Consider the following 14688-nt stretch of genomic DNA (forward strand, 5'->3'; position numbering starts at 1 on the left):
GTGCGGCATATCCACCAATTGCATAACTGTTCCTTTCAATAAATGAAAACTAAATTGTGAAAATAGGACAGTTATGTGATAGGAGCCTGGTAACTGCTTGCTAATAGGATTTTTTTTTTTTTACAGAGCAGTTTAAAGGCAACTGTAAACACATCTGTTTGCATATTTAGAGTAATATTTATTAGGAACAGGCAGCACTGTCAACTTTGTTATGCAAAACAGTCAAAACAATAAGCCACATTTTCCATGTGTCTGTTTTCTGCCAACGTAACAGTCTATTTGATTTCATTAGCATTTGTTTCATAGCAATAAGTTTGTCCCCTGGGGATGAACCTGAGGTTCCCAAACTCACTGTAATGCAGTATTTCATGTCTTGACAAATATATTTTTTTTTTCTAAGTGCTGTGTGTTTTAAATTACAGCCTAGTAAAACTGACTGAGAAAGAGTAGGTTCTAGTGATGGGGTGGAGAGAGAGAAGAAGATCTTTAGTTGCTTAAATGAGCTATACTTCGTTCCCAGTTTAAACAGCACAATAAAATGGCATACAATCTTTTATTGTATTGGATATTCTTGGTTTTCTTTCTAAATTTTTGGCTAGGGGATTTAATAATGTTAACAATGCACCCTGAAATTCCCCTGCTTTGCGCTGCATAAGCATTTGAACTGATGCTTGCAGTATTGTCAGCACACTTTGTAATGTGACTTCAGGGCCTTGTTCTGCAGACTTTCATGCTCAGGAGCAACTTTACATAATTATGTATTGATATAGATGCTAACAAGGAAAACTGCTTCAATACTTACTCTTAGGATATAGGCCTAAATGCATTTCAACATACTGTACTTTGTGCTACCTGTGTTGTTGTGTGCGAAGGAGAAATTACAAAACAGTTGTTTTCAGGTTTTGTATTAAGGCTGTATAAATCACCTAAATTTCTGAAAAAAAAATATTTTCTTTTACTATTTATTTTATATAAGGAAGCTTATTATTTACAAACTTCCATGGGTCTAAAAACAGTCCCCCCAAAAAATTACGAAACCTGCCTTCAAGTTCTCAAATGATTGAAAAGCAAACTTGTCATTTATTTAGGAGAATTTTCTTAACATGGATGGCACAATCCTGAATTGCCCAGGAAAAGGGCAAAGATACTGTTCTTTGTAATGAAAGCAAAACTGTCCTCTTGCTTTTTCAGGTCAATAACTACTGAAAAACCTTGTCTGGACACTGGCTGGGATTAATTTTTTTAGCAGAAGTTATCTAACAGTTAGGGGCATGGTATAGTGTTTCTCAGCTCCATACTGACTAATGGAAAGATAAAAATAAATAAATAAATAAAAATGGGGGAAAGACAGAGGACAAGGACTGTCTTCCTTTCTACACTGGCATATGGAACCTACCAGGTAGATGACTAAATGGGCAGCTGATGTTAAGTGAGAGTGGTGTACTGAGGTCTTTTTCTAGAATATCATGTCCAGGTACTCTAACAGGAATAGTATATAAAAAAGCTAAGTAAATAAAAACCACAGGCCTGGAATTAGACACAGTCTATATGGTGACTGGGTTCTATTTCTATGAATTTCTACCTGCAGACATCAATAATGCAATCCTGCAGAAACCCGTACGGCTCAGTCTTGAAAGGATGGTTACTTTATAAAACAAAGGCTGCTCTATAAAATATGCTAGTGTTTTAAAATCATAGCTTACATTTGTTACCTACCTAACAGGAAGACAGGTACCTAACTTCCTCAGATGTCCCAAAGACTTCAACATGACTTCACATGGAGTAAAACACTATTTCTGGTGCCTCTTTAAGAGACACAGTTAGTTTCTTAGTTGGACAAGAAAGTATTTTCGACTCCTGGAACAGATATTTTACCTACTATATGCACTTAGGGGTTTAGCAGACCCCAATGTCAACTAGAGGGTCAGAACATTTTAGCATGCCCTCTTACCCTAACTCAGTGTTGTGTGAACTTGTGCCATGGAGCAGGGGCAGGCTGTGTCCCCGTGTGGGCCATCCTCCTGTGCTCCCTCCTGCCCTGGCCCCCACCAACACTGTGGCTGTGTTCCTTCCCCAGCAACAGCCCCACGATCCATGCACAGCACACATAGATGAGTAAGGATGTCACAGCAAAGTGTTGTTAATATATGGTGATGAGTTCTTACCACAGTTTAATCTAAAAGAAGATTTTTAAAATAATCATTATTACGTATGAATTATTATAAAATAACAATGCAATTTATTAATTGGCTGAAATGGAAAGACAAATTTGTGAAATCATTACCATTCACCATAATAAGCTGCCTTGTGAAGATGATCAATAATGTACCCTTGTACAAATTATTTTTCAGAATGTATATTATCAATAAACATTGGGAATGTTGCACACCAACCCTGGCATGGCACTGGCAATCAGTACTTTTTAAAGGAGTTTCCCCAGCTATTTCTTACATATTCATATATTTTAAAAATATTTGTAAATATTAAAAAATGCTTGTATTTGCCCCCAGGGTCACTGCTGAAGCACTGTCCATCACAAGAATGAACAATCAGGAACTTATCCTGGAGTTAAATTACTACTCTTAAAAAAAAAAAAAACAAAAAAAAAAAAAAACAACTTTGGAAGTGCCTTCACACTTTACTTCTTTTTCACATTAATATTGATGACATCATTTATCTCAGTTAAACCCTGCTGTAGGCCTTTTCTTTTGATTCCTGCTTTGTCAAAACTATAATAAAATCAGTAAGAGCTGTGTATAATGGAAAACCATAGGACAACAAAGGATATCAAGGATCCAGTCTGAGGACACAGCAGAGAAAATAGCGAATACAAGGTACGTATTAATCAGGAAATAGGAATAGATATGTGTCTGCATGTCTTTTTTTGTGTACATAGTTTTACTGCAGGCACACGTAGCTGTTCCTATTGTTCACATGTGCATATGAACATAAACAGTTTGAGAAAAAGATATATACAAAACTGTGCTAGTAAGAAATATTTACATTTCACTTACAAAAAAAAAAAAATAAACCAAACCAAAAAAAAAACAATCAAAAACAAGAGGGAAAAAAAATCTGAATTCTTAAAGGTCTGTGACACAATATTTATGTCTGCAGGACATAAATGTTTAAATTTGCTTTAATTATGTGTTTACAATGAGGAAGACTTTTCCACAAACAAAGGAAACTATATCATAGACTTGGCCACATTTCAGTTTAAAATACCACTGGAAATATGCTTCATCAGTTCATGTCACCACTCTATTGGTGGTCTTCTTGTCATATTAACTTAATACTAAGTTTTAAATATTAGTTCACCTACCGTCAGAAATCTCTCAAAATGCCACAAAAGACAAGTTAAACACTATGTGCAGTTTCAAAAAAAATCCCCTACATTAAATGTTTTATCCATTTTGTATAATAAAGTCTGGATATATAAACTGAGAAGCTTGGAGTTTTAAAGATACTAAAATTCTGTTAACAGGAGTTTCAACTCCAGCAATTTTCTTTTCTATTTCATTCATATGAACCTTCTTTAAACATGTTGTCCCTTGTTTGTGCACTTTCCAACATTGCAAATGCATACACTAAGCCTGTTGAATAATACTATGCTTTTTTTTCTCCTAAATTGAAATTATATTAATTAATGTTTGGAATACATATGAAGAAATTCAAATGGAAAGGAATTTACAAAGTGCAGTTTAAAACGGAAATGTAACAACTCACACATTTTTTACACTCACTACATTGCCGATTCTAAACACTGGATTGCAAACAGAATATACTGCTGCAAAAGTTTACAGTAAGGAAGAAGAAAGGACTATAGCAATGCTTATACAAATCAAAACAAGAGACAGAACAGCCAAATAAACAGTAGGAAATCTGCACAATCCTTGAAAATGCATTCCCGTGTTCACAAGAAACAAAAGTGCTGCACACAAAACTTAACATTCCTAAACATTTAGTAGGATTTCTTTCCTTGCTTCTCTTAAAATTCAGCTAGTTCTTGCCGTAGACTTGCCTGACGATTTATTAGTGCAGCATAGTTCAGGAGAATTTCTGAAAACCGTACCTTTTAATCCAGGGATTTGCAACAGGAGCTCTCAAAGCTGAGATGTAATTAAACTAAATATTCAACCCAGGCAAAAGACTTTGCAGGTGTGGAAAGGAGGAGGGGGTAAGTTCAGCTCAGTGACTGTCACTTGGTGGAAAACCCTCCTGCTTCTATTCCATAGCACAGTTAAAAAATAAGGTTTCTCTCAATGAACACAATCCAGGCTGACACCCACATTAGATCATATGGTAATGATATGTCTGCTGTATTGTAGCCAGAAACTTTATCAGCTCTTTTGCTTTCTTTTGCTCCTTTTTCTTTTTCTTTTGCTTTATTTCTTTTTCATCTGTTTAGAATCCCAGACTACTTATACACTCTAAGACAGATGCTTAGCTATAATTTTTACTTATTTTATGTCCCTACAGCATATATTTAGGAAAGTTTTCTTGGTTTTAACTATGGTGTGTTGTTTTTTATTTTTTTTCTTGTGACTCATTACTGAGAAAAATATTTGGCTGTTCCTCTTGTTTATAGTATTTGTAATTCAAGGAAATTATATAAAATTAATCTTTGAGTTAGTCAAAGTGGAGATTAATATCAGAAAAAAAAAAAAAGGTACGTTTAGGTAAAACTATTTAAACAGTTATCAACCTGCCTTTGCTTATGCTATAATCATTGTCAAACCAAGTAGTATATAGTGTAATATACTCTTATCCTGTCTAATAATAGAGTTTTTATGTATCTCCTCAAACTACAGCATGGTTTTGATATATATGAAAATCATGTTTTCATTAGTAGAATGATTCTAACATTTGTTGTTAGAACTGCTTTTTATAAACTTCTCTTTTTTACTGCTTTCTCACCAGAACAGCAAAGCAGAGGGGAAATTAGCTTTAAGTGTTTTTGGGGTGGGCTTTTGGGGGCAGGAAGGGGCTGTGCTTTTTAAGAGACAGTGGAGATTTTTTTAAAGCATGAAAGGAAAATAGTGTCTGACTATTCAGATTTATATTTTACTTCAGTAATTTCTGTTTGCACACAAATATCAGTGGAAGCTAAAATGCAGTTTCTGTACTCCTGTGCAATTTTAAAAGTCTAGCAAACTGAAAGGAGAGTAAATACAATAATTACTATTTATCTAGTTATCTAAACACATTGTGAACATGTGTAGCTTCCCTGTGCAGTTAGCTGTCCTATCTAAATACTAGAGGCTTATGTCTCTGTGTTTTGACTTGTATCCTTTTATTTCTGCCCCTAGGCTAAGACCAGGTGCAAATATGAAATTGAAGCCTGAAAAATGTGAAATTATTTTTAAAAGTTTAGATTTTTAGAAACACAATAAACTCTTGGAAATTTTATTTATTCTCTTCATTTAATTTCAGGAAGAGCCATTAAAATAGCTCTTATAATCCTTTTCCTTTGATGTAAGAAAACATGGTAGAATAATTGGCTGTTAGTTTGGTCAGTGTAGCACAAAGATGTAATCAGACATCTTACATTACAGCTTCTTTATCTAGTTCACTCTTAAAGTTAAGGATCATTTATTCACTCCTTGTCCTTGAGCTAACTTCTTTCCCCTGCCTCTTCATCGGATTCAAGACTGCTAGTGATTTTTGTTGTAACACTCTTCTACATATGATTAGTGGTGTTCCAAGCTTTTACACTTAAAACAAAGCCTTATCTTTGTCCAGAAGTGTTGCCATGAGGCTCGCTGAAATCTTGGCTGCATCTTAGTAATATCAGTTATTTGAACCTTGGTCAGCAGCTGCATCTGGTGTTTAAAAACATTTCAAAGCAAGATTTTGATGAGGAACAAGTCAGGGTAAACTCGTTGTCAGTTTGCTTCACAAAACCCATTCATATACCTTCCCCAGTAAAATCATTATACATTTGTTCTGGTATCTCGTATGGGGTTGAAAGGTGTTATAATGTAATAGCTTAGTCGTCTCTTTAAGTGCACAGGAGGCCATTTCTCATTCTTTTTTTTTTGTTAGGCATTAGGGAGAGTCAAACAAAACCACAAAGGTCAAAGCAGGAACAGGTGGAGCACAGGGTGCCTGCCGGATGGACTGGAGGTTCCCAAGAAGCTCAGAGGGGAAAAGATTTTACCACCTTTTGGAATGATGAGAACACTTATGCTGCCTGTTGATACCCAGAGGTAGAAGGGGTATGTGTTAGGCATCCAAGCCCTCCTGAAGTGCAAAATAGAGTATGTGGAGGACCAAGAAACTGAATGGGAGAGTACTCAGGACTCTGAATACTGGTGCAGTAACCTATTAGTTGTTTTGAGCAATTGGTGTGCTTTTATGGGAATGTGGGATCCTTTCTGATAGAAGTATTCCTTTAACCTCACTCTGCCCCCTGACATGTCACTCATAAGATAAACAACTTTTAAACAAAACTAACTCTACAATAATACTAAGTCATTATGCAATTTTAAGGCCCAAGACCATACACAGAACCTAACATCGGTAAGATCTCCTGCTCAGTCTCATCTACTTTGACTACAGCTTAGTCAATATATAAAAAAAATCATTATTAGAACAAACTTTGTTTCTATATGATTTTATTACTCTAATTTAACAAACTTATAGGGCTACATGCTGCTGCAAATACTGATTCTCAGAAAGTTAGAGTCAACTATGTTAATGTTATTTATATAACAGTCTTTTTTATTAAATTTTGATGGATAGCATCTGCTGCATTTGCTCACAGCTTATTTTGTGGACTTTTCAAAGGGCAGTGGTGGGAGAGTAGACAGGAAGTTTGCCTGTCTGTTGTTGACTGCTCTGCCTGGGTCCACTGGAAGTCTCTGCAGGAAGGAGAAGAGCAGCTGCCCTGTGAGGAGCAAACGTATCCTGGGGGAAGAGCTCCTGGAGCGTGGGGCTAGGCTGGGAGAGAGGCACATCCAGCAGGCTGCCAGCACAGGTTGCAGAGTCCTCAGAAGAATAGGGAGCCAAAATAATCTGCCCCTGAGGATGGAAAGAAAGGCTTTTTTTTTTTTTTTTTTTTGGGAGCCTGGGAAAAAAATGGGTAGCACTTACCGCAATCCAGAACATTACTGGAATAAAACCAAAGCAGGAGGACAGGATCTGTCCTGCAGAAACATGGTGGCCCACAGATTCAGTTTCTTCCTCATTCTAAGTTTGTACTACAGAAAAAGACATTTTTTTTGGGTTGCCTTCTAATAGATCCCAGCTTTGATGATCAAAGAGTGGTTATCATTGTTGTGGTAAGGAAGAAGGGCAGGCAAATCTGCCTCAAAGTCCTCATGAACTGGATAGGTAAGTGCCAATCGCCCTCATGAAGGCATGAAACCAGGTCACCTGTTTGGCTGCCTCTCAAGGGCCTTCTCCACTTCTATCTTTCCTGAGCTTTATTAGCTCCCTAGCATGGCCTGCTCAATGTTCTTTAATATAATACTGCCTGTCTCCTTTTCTTTCTACACTATGCACAGTAATTTCTTCCAATCACCTGTAGTAAACAGTTCTTTACCATAGCAATGGAGTTCCTCTGCTGAAAATGTGAGCAAATATTGACTTAGTAAACACCGATCCAGGTAAATATTGACCCAGGCTGTCTGACAAGGTAGCTAAAGTGACAGAAATGTAATTTCTGGCTCTTCTGAGTATCAAAGTTTCCTTCAATGCTCTGTGACCTCAAGAATGATAGCCCTGAACTTCTTGACATTTCTACAGATCAAAAGGACCAATGTATCAGATTTTGGACTGACAGGACTGTTCTATTTCTATGGCTGTGAAAGGACTTCTTGTATAACTGAGCAAAATGCAACCAAACTTCAAAAGAGAGAGCCCTTTCTTTGGAGGAATAGTCTCTTCTATCACTGTCTGTCTTCCCTTCTTTCTCTTTTCCACTCTGCAAGAGCATGTGTACCACTCATGGTCCTTTCTCTGCTCACCTCTGAAGGGAGTCTGTGGGATATACAGGTCACTCTAGGAAGCAAATTCAAATTATTTTCAGACGAAGTATCTGACCTATGATATGGCCTTTACTTTGGTCTCTTTTCTTTGGAAGCGTCAATATGTTCCTGTGTTGAATACTGGCTTTTCTTTCTACTGACATTTCTACTCTTCCCTGAATCAAATAATTTTGTCCAGGTGTATCCAGCAGCTGCAGGAGCTAATCACTTACCAGTGTAACCTTACTACTCAAAATGATTTCAAATGCTCTGAACTTAACTTCCAAACCTTGAGGAGGAAGCCTGTCCTAAGTGGACCAGTTAGCATTGGAACAGCCTGCCCATGGAAGTGGTGGAGTCACCATCCCTGAAGGTATTTAAAAGACATATAGTGCTTCTTAGGGACATAATTTAGTGGTGGACTTTGTAGTGATAGGTTAATGGTCAAACTTGATGATTTTAAAGGCCTTTTCCAAAAAGATGCTATGATTCTAAAACTATTCCTCACACTTTTGTAGTTTAGATGTACATTTAGAGACCACTGTTACCTCTCTCCCTCAAAGATGCAGCAAATAGACAAAATTGGGCTTTGTATGAGTCTTCCCAGCTCGTAGCCATCCTAGAAACAAAGAGTGCAAGAACAGTAAAAGTGATAATGGACCAACAACTCCACTTTGAATTTACCTTTTCACCATTAATTAATGCTGAAGAAAACATATACAAAAATATCTGCTATTGTACACACTGATATACCTCTGCTCTACTACTCAAGTGTTCCACTTGCTGTTTTCACTGATAACATTACATTTTGTTCCTGCCTGATTTCTGTGTGAGTGCCAGCAGTCGGAAAATCTCTTACATGAGAGGAAGAGTATGCTGGCAGGTGTCCCTCGCCAAAGGTACCAGGAGGCTACAACTGCCTAGGGAAGAGACTTTCCCAGGACAGGTGTCACTCCAGGAGTGTGGATCACAAAAACGGGAGTGATGACTGGAGAGCAGAAAGGATTAGTTGAGATAAGAGGAGATGAAATTTCAAGTGAGCAGCTGTTTCAACAGAGCCTGGCCTTTTTTATTATATTTTGCAGTACCTTGAGTTGGAGTCCAACAATTTTCAAGAGTCAGATGAAAAATCCAAATCTTAATTCCCATTTTGATGGCCCTTAGATCATTCTCTGGACAGCATCATCATCCCAGCTGGATTACACAATGCCCTAGAAAAGGATTACAGTAATTCATGCAGATGTTGGAACCGTACTCCTTGCATGTTCTTTGTTAGTCAGGGGTTATGAACCAGCATTCAAAATGAGACACATCCTGTGCAGCTCTGAACAGCCTATTCCAAGATTATGAAAAACATGTGAATAGCCAGGTCTTTCTTGATTTCCAATTTAGTCATCACAGACAGTAAATTTTTTCAGGAGGAGCCAGTGACCGTATTACTAAGAAAAGACCTGAAAAAAGGAGTGGAAGAGAAAAAAAGAACATTTACAGTAGGGTTTGTGTCTGTGTCCCCATATTTAAATGTTCATTTTTGTATGTTGGCAATCTGCTGAGGAAATAAATAATTTCTGACTTCAGCTAAGCATAACAAATTTTGAATTTGTAGATATAAGCAATGACATTACAAAACTTAACAGTTTTGTTTGGATTGTGTGACCTCCTTATAGACAGGAACTGCTAAGGTGGGCATGAGAACCAACCCTATCTAAACAAGAGTGTGCCCTGTGGGGTTCAAATGAAAAGGATATGCTTTCAATAACTCTTAAACATTCAAAGTAACTCATTGCATTTAAGTCAATTTTAAATTATAAAACAAAAATAAGGATGTGGGAGCAGAGTCCAAGTAGCACAGATAATATTTCGCATTCAAGATAGGTAAGTGAGCATGAGAAGACTGTATACTCAAATTTTAACTGTTTTGTAGAAATGGAAAAGTAGAATACAAATCTCTTCAAAAAGGTTGAAATGGAAGTTCATAAAAAAGGGCAGTAGGAAGCTTTTAAATTCATTTTCACACTATTATGTCTCAGAATTAAAAAAAAAAAAAAAAGTCTTGACTATTTAAAATTATTTTTTAGTCAATATAGAATCAGATTTCTCCTGTTTTCAAGATCATTTGGAATTGGTGTCATTAGCCATTAAATACATCTAGGTTACAATAATGTTCAGGGAACCATCTTCAAAATATCCACTGCATTTTATTAAGCATTTGGAAAATCATTCACCTTAACTTGCCATTAACCAGATATGGACTTTCTTTTGACTACTCTTTAAAGCATATTTTGATTTTATTCTTAAAAATAAGCTCTTCAAAGGTTTTCACTGAGCAAGTAATTGCACTGATGTTCCTTAACAGTAATTTTCCATAGCCAACCTAAATAAAACATAGTGACATTTTCAGAACAAAACAGAGTTTTATTCCTTATGTAAAAACTTTTAATGTGATGGCAATTTCTTCAGCTATTACACATTACAGTGGAATGTTCACTCTATTGATGATCAGGAAAAACGAAGGTTTATCCTTTTTCTACATTGTTCATTGTGTTATTTCCTTCTTTACAATACATTTTTCAGTTACTTCTTTCTTTCATACTATGTTCTTGGAGAAACCTTCTATTTCTAAAAGACCAGCCACATTTTAATTTAGAGGATAACACATATGCCCATTGCACTTCAACTGAATGAAAATGTTATACTTTGATTATCCATATTCTTGGTTTGCATTTATTTGTCTCACTTTTGGCTTTTTTTTTCTTTTTTTTTCTCTTTTTTCAGATCTTCATACATAATAAATGAATTTATGAGCATGCTGGGACACACTCCCAGGGTAACATCTATTGATATTACACCGTCCTGTGATTTATGGCATTTCAAAATTTAACCACTGAATTTCTTGACTCATCTTCATCTGTCATAATATACAAGGAAGCCAAACCCTTAGAGATCTAAGTCAATGTTTGGAAAAGTGACTAAAAGTTTTCCAAAATATCCCTAGTAGATCTGATTTTCAAAGAAATTTTCACTGAGCAGTTTTTGAAAATCTGGTATTGCATAATGCACTGGAGGATGGACCCAGAAAACATCCAGGCACCCACACCAACTAATCGCTTTTGCAAATCTCAGTATATTGAACTAATTTGAATCTACTAACTGGATTTAAGGATGGAGTTATTTTGCCATACATATAAAAATTAAATAGAATGTTTCAAAATAACGGAAAGCTTGCCTCTGCAATAGCCACACATATGCTTGTAAGCAAAAAACTGTTCAGAGACTGGTCTTCATTTATAAAACCAAAACCACTGCAAATTTGATCTTAAAACTTGGATAGATTGGAGCAGCCATTTGTCATTTTGTTAAAGGTCTTCCAGTGTGTTCCTGCACTCTGTGTCTCCAAATTGTTTGAATCAGCTACACAAGAGGAATTACTTATCCTTCAGTCACAATTAGAACATTCAGCTCTCTGAGGAGGGGTTCATACTGTGTGTAAACCATCCACAGTCTGCAATGTCATTTTTGTGTCAATTTAAAATGATAAACGTTTGGCAAAAGAAGCAGTGGAAGTCACAAAATAAGTCACAAAAATAAACAATTATTGTTCAAGTGAGAGGATAGAAGAGAGAAGAACAGGTTTTAAAAATAAATCCAAAAAAATTGTAGTAATTTAGAGGACTTTGTAGAATCAGGCCTCACAAAAAATCAGGCCTTACTTTTATAGCTTTATTGATTTTTTTTTTTTTACCTATTCAACTACATCTATAATTCAAGTTATATTTTAGCCTGTTTAGCTATGTAGTCCGAAGTGCTAATAATTGTAATCTATTTATCAAGTGTACATCCAGGATGGAAACCTATATGGTTTAAAAAGTGTCCATTTGCAACCTCATTTCTCCTTACAGGTCTCAAAGACATTGTATTCCCTCAGCTCCAACAGAATAAATCTGCGGATTATGGATTAAGCAGATTTGCAGAGACAAATTAAGCTTACTTAGGGTTAAGATTATTTCAATACATTTTTGATTTTGTTCCATGTCCCTCAAGTGTTAAACTTGAAGTCACCTGAAGCCACCAGGGTGTCTTATACCCTTTGTTATAAGCGTTACCAGGACATGTAGGAGATGACATTGCCAGGCTGAGGTTCAGTGGTCTGATGAGCTGAAGTATTAAACTATAATGACAACAAAACATGTTGCTCTGGGGGTAGATCTCTATTTCATCCCTTGCCACCACTGTACATAGTCACATTTCTCACTGTGTTCCGACTTCATAAACATTACTGGGCAACCATTTTATGAGAATTTAAGACAGAGTTATAGAGCTCCCACCATCTGCTGAAACTACCCCTTCTTTCCTCAAAGTCTTCCCACAACCTCTCAGATTTTGTGTTCACTGAGACACTTGCATGTAATTTTCCAGAGCAAGCAGCTTCTTCATAGTTTGTTTGGTTTTTTTTTTTAAATAATGAATTGAGAATTTATTACAGTATGTTTCAGATTAAGGGGGAACAAAATTGGTGGCACTATAAAAGTACAAAATGTATGAAATGTAACAGTCAGATATGCTGGAGACAGCAAAATCATTTTGTAGTTTTTAGAAGTATTTTTTGAATCTTGAAAGAAGGATCAGCCTGTCTGAGAGTATTATTTTTTTATGGCTTCTCTTACAAGATTATACCTCAGGATATTTTATTTTTTAAAAAAAAAAAAACAAAACCAAAATATGACCTTATGTTTATAATAAAAGATTGGTGGCTGGAGAAGATGAAAATCACATTCTTATATTTCAAGTCTGAAGCTTTTAAAAATAATGTCAGATATCTTTCATTATGGAATAATAGAGTAAATTTACTGCTTTATAATGAAAGTTTGTGCAATATATATTGTAACTTGAATTACTTTCCTTACCCATCTGAGAACTGGTTCATCAGTTCTGAAAAAAAATATGAATTTTGCCTTTTACACATTCAATATTTTTCACCAAAACAAACGTTTAAGTGTGTATTTTCATCTTTTCCAGCTACAAACTAATGTGCACTTAGGAATGTTCCACTTTATACTTTAAAACAGAAGGAATTGCCTTTTGATACTGAGGAGAGATAAGCCTTGTACTGGGTGCTTACAGGGACTATAAAAAATATTGTGATGACCCTATGATTCTTATGATTATAAACCCTTGAGTCAGGGCAGCTGGCAATTGTACAGCAAACTAGTACAAAATGCAACTTAATTAAACGTGACATTTCTAGACATCCAGAGTACTTTACCCTCTTTTTTATCTAGTTTCATTTTGTTTGTATAAAGCTGGTGAACACAAGTGACTGTTGTGACATATGCAACCGCTTTACTAATCTCTGACCTGGAGTATGCCCTTTGCCCACACTTCCCAGGCTTATCTTGAGAGTAAAGGCTTGATTTGGTTTAGATCTACTGCTTACTGAATTTTGGATTGCTGTGTTAGTTTTTCTGAAGTCCAAGAAGTAGTCCAAGACCCATTAACTCCTAATTCCATAAGGCACAGAAAACTGCATTAATTTCTTAATTCTTCCAGTCTCTTTGGCTTTGGAGAACAGTGTACTCAATACAGGCAGTAACTGGACACAAGGATAGTCTCTATCACCATGAGCAATGGCTTTATATACACACGTAGTTTTAATCAGAACCTTAATGATTAAATTATTTTACCAGAATATCCTTTTGCTTGTCTTTATAATCATCCAGCTCTTTGAAGGGAAAAAGATCCAAAATCATCAGATAAGGAATCCGATTGATTGTCTGAATTGTGTGTATGTAAAAGGCCAAAAGTACTTAAGAGGAAGCAAAATTGATTTTATACAGTATTTTTAAAACAGTCAACACAATCAAATGGAAAATTAATGGAAAACTGTATTCTTACTATAGAGTTCTGTTCTTCATGCTATTCTGTGTAAAAATTCTGTTGAAAGAATCTCATTCATTATTTGGTTCTCTTGAGTTTTGAGTCATTTGTGTAACAGCACATTTATTTTATTCCTTTTTAACTCTATAAAAATTTTCAATTATAGTGATTGTAAGCCGGAGTCCCACATCTCTTTTATTTAAATGTACATTAGTCATCAACCAGTTATATATTGCATAGTAATTGTGACATAGTGTTTACAGGGTTTCAAAACATAACAGAGTGCTTTCCTTCAGCATTCATTAATTTCCAGAATAAAAGTATATTGTATGTAAGATAAGATAACACAATTAATTTGACACTATGACTGTCACAGATTCTTTTGATGCTGTTATGCTTTTGAGCTGATAATCCAGCAGCACTTCATAGAATATAAACTGTATGCTACGTCTTTGAAGCAAAAGCTCTAGAACACATTTTGTCTTTCTTTTTTTTCCTCAATCTGATGATTCATTTATTAATTTAATCTTAAAATGGGGTACCTAACACTTTATATGATTTTCATCAGAGCCTGGAAGAGTGGAGCAATTATCCCCTGTTCCTTGTCTGCTACACTAGAGCTTCTTGTATTTTTTTATCTCTTTGGAGGTATTTATTGACAGAAAAGAATTTTCAAAAGGATTGACTCCTGGTGTAGCTACCTTTTCGTTGAAAGTGATTAAACATCTTATTTTTGCACTTAGCAAATCGAAAGGAAAACCTGGTTTTGGACTAACAGCCCTTTTTCTGAACAAATCTTTGTCACCATGTTATTTTCTCTTACATGTCTTCAAATATATATATA

At 35.6% G+C, this 14688-nt stretch overlaps 1 protein-coding gene across 1 annotated transcript in view; it reads right to left on the reverse strand.

Annotated features, from left to right (window-relative positions):
• The window catches only part of DCN (decorin), a 38499-nt gene extending 34297 nt beyond the window's left edge, over window positions 1-4202 (reverse strand). Inside the window, exon 1 of the mRNA XM_008949295.1 lies at window positions 4073-4202. The gene's annotated coding sequence lies outside the window, so the exon portion shown is untranslated. The remainder of the gene's footprint in view (window positions 1-4072) is intronic.
• Window positions 4203-14688: the final 10486 nt, after the last annotated feature.

Source organism: Merops nubicus, unplaced genomic scaffold (genome assembly GCF_000691845.1).
Source record: "Merops nubicus isolate BGI_N331 unplaced genomic scaffold, ASM69184v1 scaffold42701, whole genome shotgun sequence".
Classification (NCBI taxonomy): Eukaryota; Metazoa; Chordata; class Aves; order Coraciiformes; family Meropidae; genus Merops; species Merops nubicus.